This window comes from Littorina saxatilis, linkage group LG16, assembly GCF_037325665.1.
Source record: "Littorina saxatilis isolate snail1 linkage group LG16, US_GU_Lsax_2.0, whole genome shotgun sequence".
Lineage (NCBI taxonomy): Eukaryota > Metazoa > Mollusca > Gastropoda > Littorinimorpha > Littorinidae > Littorina > Littorina saxatilis.
Genome location: NC_090260.1, coordinates 53405972 through 53413673, shown reverse-complemented (window position 1 = coordinate 53413673; position 7702 = coordinate 53405972).

Below are 7702 nucleotides of genomic sequence, written 5' to 3'. Positions count from 1 at the left end.
CCATTTGGGATAACTGTTCTGACAGATTAGCTACTTTATTAGAAAACTTGCATCTTGATGCCATAAGAACCATTATAGGTGCAGTTCGTGGCACGAGTCACCAAAAATTGTACGATGAATCAGGATTTACAACACTGAAGGAGAGGCGAAAAAGACACAAATTGATTTTGTATTTCAAATTAGTTAATGCACGCGTGCCACCATACTTACTAGAACGTCTGCCTCCTCTCGTTGCTTCTGTGAACCCTTACCATAGACGAAGACCACTTGACAGACAGACTCCCCACTCTCGAACTGAATTGTATAAAAAGTCATTTTTTCTGTCTTCGACTTCCCTGTGGAATGAGCTTCCAGATACTGTAAAACAACTTGATTCTATTGGGTTATTTAAAAAACGTATTAGTTCTGATGATTCTGTTGTTCCCTCGTATCTATACACATCTGATCGAAAATCAGAAATTATCCATTGCAGACTGAGATTGAGGATCAGCAATCTAAATAGTGATCTATTTGACAGACATTTAATTCCCGACCCGTCATGCACTTGTGGTTATCCTGTTGAAAATGCGGAGCACTATATTTTTCATTGCCCCTTATCTCTTCAAATACGTGAAGTCACCTTGTCAACACTGCCCAACTATGATTTGCTAACCGCTGATGATTTTCTGTATGGCAATAGAGACAAGTCAGACAGCGAAAATGCATTGATATTTGACCAGTTATTCAGGTTTATCTTATTAAGCAAACGTTTTGAATAATGAATGCATTTATCTCATCCACCATGTGCAGTACTGTTTACATTTCTTTGTTCTGGTAGTATTCTATTTTCAACCATGTGGAAGTCATTGTATGCGTGTGTGTGCGAGTGAGTGTGCGAGCGCGTGTGAGTACTGTTGTTAGTTTAGCATTGGTTTTTTTTTGTTTGTTGTTTTTTGTTGGTTTTGTTTTCACTTTTATTGTTACATGTTTGTCTACCATAATTTACCATTATTATTTTGACATTATTTCAAATTTGTTATATTAAAATCGTCCGCCAAATTTCATTTGCTTTTAAGAGTACGCTCATAAGCTTAGCTTGTTGTGCTCCATGTTCCTTATTTCATGTATGCGGTAATAGTACCAATGGAATTTACTGAATAAACTTGTTTAAACCAACTCCACCCACAAACATTCCACATTTTCATCTTCAAGATCGGCCCTTCGCTTCACAATGCCAGCAATAGACCGATGGACATACAGAGCAATACCTGTTTGGCCAGTTTGTGCACTATCGCGTCGTAAAACAGAGTAATTTGGAATATCAATCAGGCTGTCCGAAACACGCGAATCTAGACGTGTTTCGCAAACACCAAAAAGATGTACGAGCTGTGGTTGTTTGTTCAAAAATACACAAACATCAGGCACTTTGTTGACTAAATGGTAAATGTTCAAATGTCCGATACGGAGAGAAGAATCCGCCGTTGACATTAAATAAAAGTGAAATAATTATTAGAACAATTTAACAGCAACAACAAAATATGCAAAAATTCAAGCAAAAAATGGGAAGAAGATTGAACAAACAAACAAAAAAAAGAAGAGAAAGTGAGACAGTTGCGCAGCCCTAATGACTCACATACACGCGCACACACAAACAATTACTCTGATATAAGATCAACATTAATTAAGGGAAGAAACTTGACCAAAAATTGAAGAATTAAAGGGAGGTTACAATCAGTGAATCCCCAAACCTAGGACAAGGGCCTTTGCAAAAATACGAAGACAATGCAGTAAACACAAGCGCAGCCGCCCGGAGAGAAAGGGAGAATGTACGTTCTGGCTCACCGATTCCGACAGACCCTAAATATTAACGCAAAATAGGCTTCTGGACTAAACTTTTACTAAAATGAAACATGCGACAAAATCAGAAAAATACTGCATAAATCCATACAAAAAAAATACAGTAAAGTAAGGTTGTTTTGAACCAATGCCGGGTCTGTCGGAATCAGTAACCCAGAACGTACATTCCTCCTTTCTCTTCTACAACGCTAAATTTAGTTTCCATTGAAATATTAACTGGTTGGGCCAGCGCGTGTGTTTCGATCCAATCTGCCCGTCGTCGGCAAGCCATAACTACCGTATTGATCTGGTAAAAACAAACAGCCAGCTTGTCTTCTATATTCCTCCAATGGCAAGACAAGATTAAATCATGTGATAGCAACAGTTACGTCACTTCCGCCCACCACTGTGTGTTGATAACAACCCGATCTAGTTTGTGTTGTTAGCAACCAGGCAGACCTGTCTCGCCATTTCGTATTGAGGTGCTGTTCTGTGAAGACGTGTATGTGTTTCAGTGAAAAAAAGTGCTTAATTTAACAAGGTGAATGTCGCAAGATAGTATTTCTGCAGAATTAGAGAAATAGCTTCTTGAATCGCAAAATGTTCATCAAGATTTGTTAGATTATTCTAGGCGGCCAACAACTTTAATTCTACCTGACATGGAACAAGCTTGTAATGTTCCACTACCAGCGCCAACACCATCAGAATTTTGGACAGAAGAAGAACAGCATGTACTAGAAGAGAATAGAAAATATTTTGAGCAGATGGCCTTAATAGCAGTTAAGGCTAAAACAGAAGGATTAATGAGACTGCCCAAAAAACCAAAAAGGAAGATAGAAGATTTGTTCAAAGAAAAAGACGGAAAGAAAAAGAGAGTAGAACCAACAACGCCAAGTGATTTACATCACTATCTCGTTTCAAACCAAGCAGATGTTAGCCATGCTATATCCACAGAAGCTTTCACAAATGCTTATTTTGCTCAAGCAGAAAATGAAAAAGATATTGTGGAAAGACTGCAAAAAGGGATGAGAAATCTCAAAAGACAGGACGCACAACAAATCTTAATTTACATTCAGTTTGGACAGTTTTTGATTTTGTGCAAACAATGGCAGGAGAAGCAAAGAAAAGAAGGGAGAATGAAAGAAACGTGGGCTGACTGGTTGAAAGCAAAAACTGGCTATTCCGATGTTCATGCGCGTAGACTACGCGCCGTTGCTAGATCGCTTTATGCATTTCCGCGATTTACCACTGTTGGTTTGCCAATCAGTTTTATCATGGGCAAACTTAAACAAATCGAAGAGATGCTCCAGATCGAAGAGTACAGAGAGTACTGGTCAGAAACGCCGCATATTCCTGTCACATCAGAGCTCCAACAGTCCCAGTCTTAGACTTACAGTGCTTGTTTGTGCGCAACAACAGAAGTATCACACTGCACCTGCACTGTTAGACAAGTGTTTAAATATAGTAACGATCATGCATGTACGGTTTCAAAAATAGTAATGACGTGATTCTAAATATAGTAACGATCATGCATGTACGGTTTCAAAAATAGTAATGACGTGATTCTAAATATAGTAACGATCATGCATGTACGGTTTGCTGCGCCTGCCCTGCTTTGGCTGTCTTCTTAATCATCCTGCTTCAACACCTTGCTTCAGCTGTGTTATTGTTTTTGCTTCACCCTGCTTCAACGCCCTACAATAAACTTTTTAGGCTGCCTTCGGGCGGCCGCCGAGTGTTAACTTATTCAATTGACTTGTTTATTTTATTCAAGCTTTTGATAAGTGTACTTGGTGGCTGCTTTGAAACTCAACAAAGCCTAGTACTCCCCTTTCACAAACACTTCCCCAACGCAAGCAACGTCCTTTTCCCCGCTGCAGTCAAAACAAAGCTGTCATAGCGGGTTTTCCCGATTGACAAAAATTCTTATTACACACTCAGACTATTTGCGTTTGTTCTCCAGTGTCCAATTGCATAAGAATATTCTGGTGATGAATAAACGCGCTTTGTGTCATTAGCATCTAAAGATTTCTTGTTTACAATAGTTGTGTTGATCTGATGAAGCGCGGAACTGATCTTAGGGTTGTCATGGTGAAACACTCGCTTCTGAAACAGTGCTTCCTTGTAGTTATCATGCGATATGCTCGACTTTACAACCTGTTTGCTTACACCCTTTGCTTTTTTAACCACCCCTTTCTCACTTGCAACACTGTACATCTTTGCACGCAATCCAACATACTCCTTAATTATCTTCCCATTCATTTCATCTTTCATCTTTCCAATAACCTTCTTGTTAACATTTGAGTGCAATGGTGATTCTTTAGGGTAGTCGCAAGTGTCATAAAAAGAATCTTTTCCTTTTACTGCAGGACTTTCAGCTTCTAGATCTTTGTAAATGTCATCCGCTGGAATGTCAAGTAAGAATGAATCTGTGTCTGTGTAAAGTACTCTCGATTTGGGATATCTTGGTTTCAAATAATCATACAAAAACTCAAGCATCAACAGTTTTGACAACTCTAGCACAGTAAAGCCTATGAATACTGGTTTGTCAAGCTTGACTACAAGTTTTTTCATTAAGATACCATACAGCTGTTCATGAAAGTATTTAAAGTCTTGATACTGTGGTTTGGATGTCAGCTTGATGGCCTCATTTTCTCTTGTAACAAGTCTAACATCCTTTCTCTTGTGTGGGTTTTCCATTGTCTTACCAAAGCAACTGTTGTTCATCAGTTTAAAAAAGTCTTTCTCTGATGCATCAGCGGCTTTGGTTCTCAGTTCTGTGTTTTTCATGATGTAAGGTTTCATAAACTGTTCTTGATCAAATAAAATTATACGATGAACAGCCTTCAAAATTAATCCATGTCTAATGTAAAACTGTAACAGTCTGTAGTGACACACATACTTCTTTTTGTGAAACAGATTGGGCACCAGCTTTGGGGGTTCTCTTGGGTTTACTTTTAACCTCTCAGCCGCTAAAGGATAATCATTATGTAGATCATGAAGTGATAGTGGATAGTCTAAGTCAACTTCTAGTATCCATCCCTTTCGACTGTCTGGGCCTGCTTTTAATATTGTCAGCACAACACATTGTGAAAATGGTCCTGAATAGATCTTAAAGTTCCGAAGTGGAAGCGTCTGACACATTGCCCAACCATACAAATTGTTTGCATCTAGATACATGATGTAATTAGAAGGTTTCATAGGATCAAAGTCGTCCAAGTATTTGTTGTTGGCTTTGCAGTAATTGTGTGAAGCCATACTGATTCCTCCACGTAGTCCATTTTCAATCATCTGAAGTGTAGGTAGATCTGATAGCAAGTCAATCTTTACTCCTGTAAATCTAAGAAATGCATCCCAGCTCATGCCTGGTGCAGATATGTAATGTGAAGGATCTAGATTGTAGTGCTTCATACATGTTCTTCTGTAATTCTCAAATATATCTGCAAGTAAACAAACATCAGCCAACAAATATTGATCATGATAATCACCCATTGTATTACATCCTAATTTATTCCATGCAGTCTTAGCGTGTTCATAGTCTTCGTCACTTATACCTTTACCCTTCAGCCGTGAGAAGTAAGCATCCTTTGGTGGTAACTCATCTTCATCAAACCTCTCCCACGAATCCATGTATTCATATGGATAGACTCCCTTTCTAACTAAGTCACTGTCAAAGTACTTACATGTGATTGGGAAAGCAGTTAGTGATGAAGATAAAGACTCAAGTGTTCCCATCAGATGTTGAGCAGAATCGTAGAAGTATAAACTATTCAGAGTAAAGGCCATGTACTTTTCTGAAGACTGCGCAATGCATCTTGCTTTGTATTCATCAGTTACTGCCTGCATGATCAGATGTGAATCATAACCGCGCAAGTTATGGAAGAAGATTGGAAGCTTCCAAGTCTTAGGATCAAACTTTAATTGTAGATTACATTTGCTGTGTGCTGCTCCTCGGAACTGCCCACTTACATGATCATGATCTCTTACTATTGGATTGTCTGTGTTTGGTGTTAGACTTTGTTCGCATATCCAACACTGTGTGGTAGAGTTAAACTGTTCTTGGTCTTCAGGTTTCATAACAATGTCTGAAAGATTCAGTTGTTTGGAGCAGTCATTTCGCACTTGGTTCATTTGCTGTAAGAAGTTCTTTGCTGCATTAGGTCCTCTGTACAATTGCGGTTTAGAATGTTTACCATCTGAACTAACAACAATAAATGCATATGAACAGACTTGATGATTACTTAGAGTTACTGTTTTAGGTAGGTCTTTTGGTAAAGGTCCTTCATATGGCACAATGATAGATTCAAAGTCAGCATAAACAACATAAGGACTTTTCTGTAGTTTGCATACATTCTTAAAATACACTTTGCTGTCTGGCGGCGGTGTTGTTAACTTCACAACCGCATCATCAACGCTCTTACAATGTTGCTTGTGTATAAGTGCTGCATGAATTGATGGAATACGCAAGAGACATCGCCTACAAAAGTCTTGTTTACTATTGTGATTGCTTGTGCTCGCCATCAGTCTACTCATTGTACGAATCAAAGTGTAATGATATTTTACACCATCAGTCATTAGTAACATGTCAACATGGTTAGTATCACAATCACCAATCGTTGGTGAGTTATTTGATATTCTGACTGGTTTCAGTTCATCTTCCTCATCCCACGTGTAAACATTTACGGTGATTGGTTTGTTTTGCTGTTCAAATTTGTCAATGCTTGTAATGCTGACAGGAAATTCAATACCAGTAAAGTTTAGTTTATTTCTGTATGCATGATAGTTAGACACTCTTTCTGCATTTTTCTTTACACTGTACAGTCTTGCCAGAACACACCACATAAAACATTTGTCATCATCATTCTTTATGTTCAGCACAGCACGTTTTTTGACAAGAGCAGGAGGTAAAGGTATGTAACTTCTACCTCTGATAGGGGCAAATTTACTTAGCTTCAATTCTATTTTTAGAATTTCACCTTCTGACCATCCGGATCCTTTCATCTTTGCATCCTCTGCAGCTTGCTCAAACCGTTTCATCATTTCATCTGCCCAGTTTCCATTCAATTCTGCCATAGAATTAAGTGCTAGTTGTCTGGTTGAAACATGAACTTCTAGCACCTCATCACTGACTGTTTTGTATTTTATTAAACTGACTATCTGCACTTTTACTGGAGGTTCAATCAACAAATTGTTTGGAATTTGTTCAATGGCGTCTTGCACACTGGACTGCACATTTTGAGGATCCGTTACTTGTAATTCAACGGTGTCAAATACTGTCGATAAAGATTCTAATACAGAGTCTTCCATCGCTGTGAGTTTGATTTTATAACTCAAAATAAAAATATAAATTAAAAAAATGAAGTTGCTTAGAATTCTTTCTCAGAGCTTCCATTTTTGTTAACACTATAAAATCTGAAATAAAAAATCATTTAACATTTGTACCACGTGGAACTAATTGTAATTCCTCTTTTACAAAGGCTCTTTGCGGTGCTGGTTCTCTCAAGTAATATATAGGTGGATTTGTCTCTACTACTCTCTTGATTTCATGAATGTCAATACTCCAGATTGGATCCGTTGCACGCTTCCTGCTGTCACCCTCAGCTTCACCGGGTGCATATAAATATCTGACTTTCTGATTGAAAGGTAGTAATGCCACTGGTGTTGTTGACTTTGGAGCAACAGGTATTGTTTTCTGTTTGATTGCATCAACTGGTCTTAACCCTGTAGCTTTAAATACCTCCAGATTCATTGCTCTAAGTACTGATGGTAATCTTTTGACCCATTCAGTGTTACGCAATTTACTTTCTGTGTCCAAAAATTCCTGATGGTACTGATATGAAAACAGTTTTTCTGCCAACTGTTTGTTAAAGCTCTCAACAATAGCCTG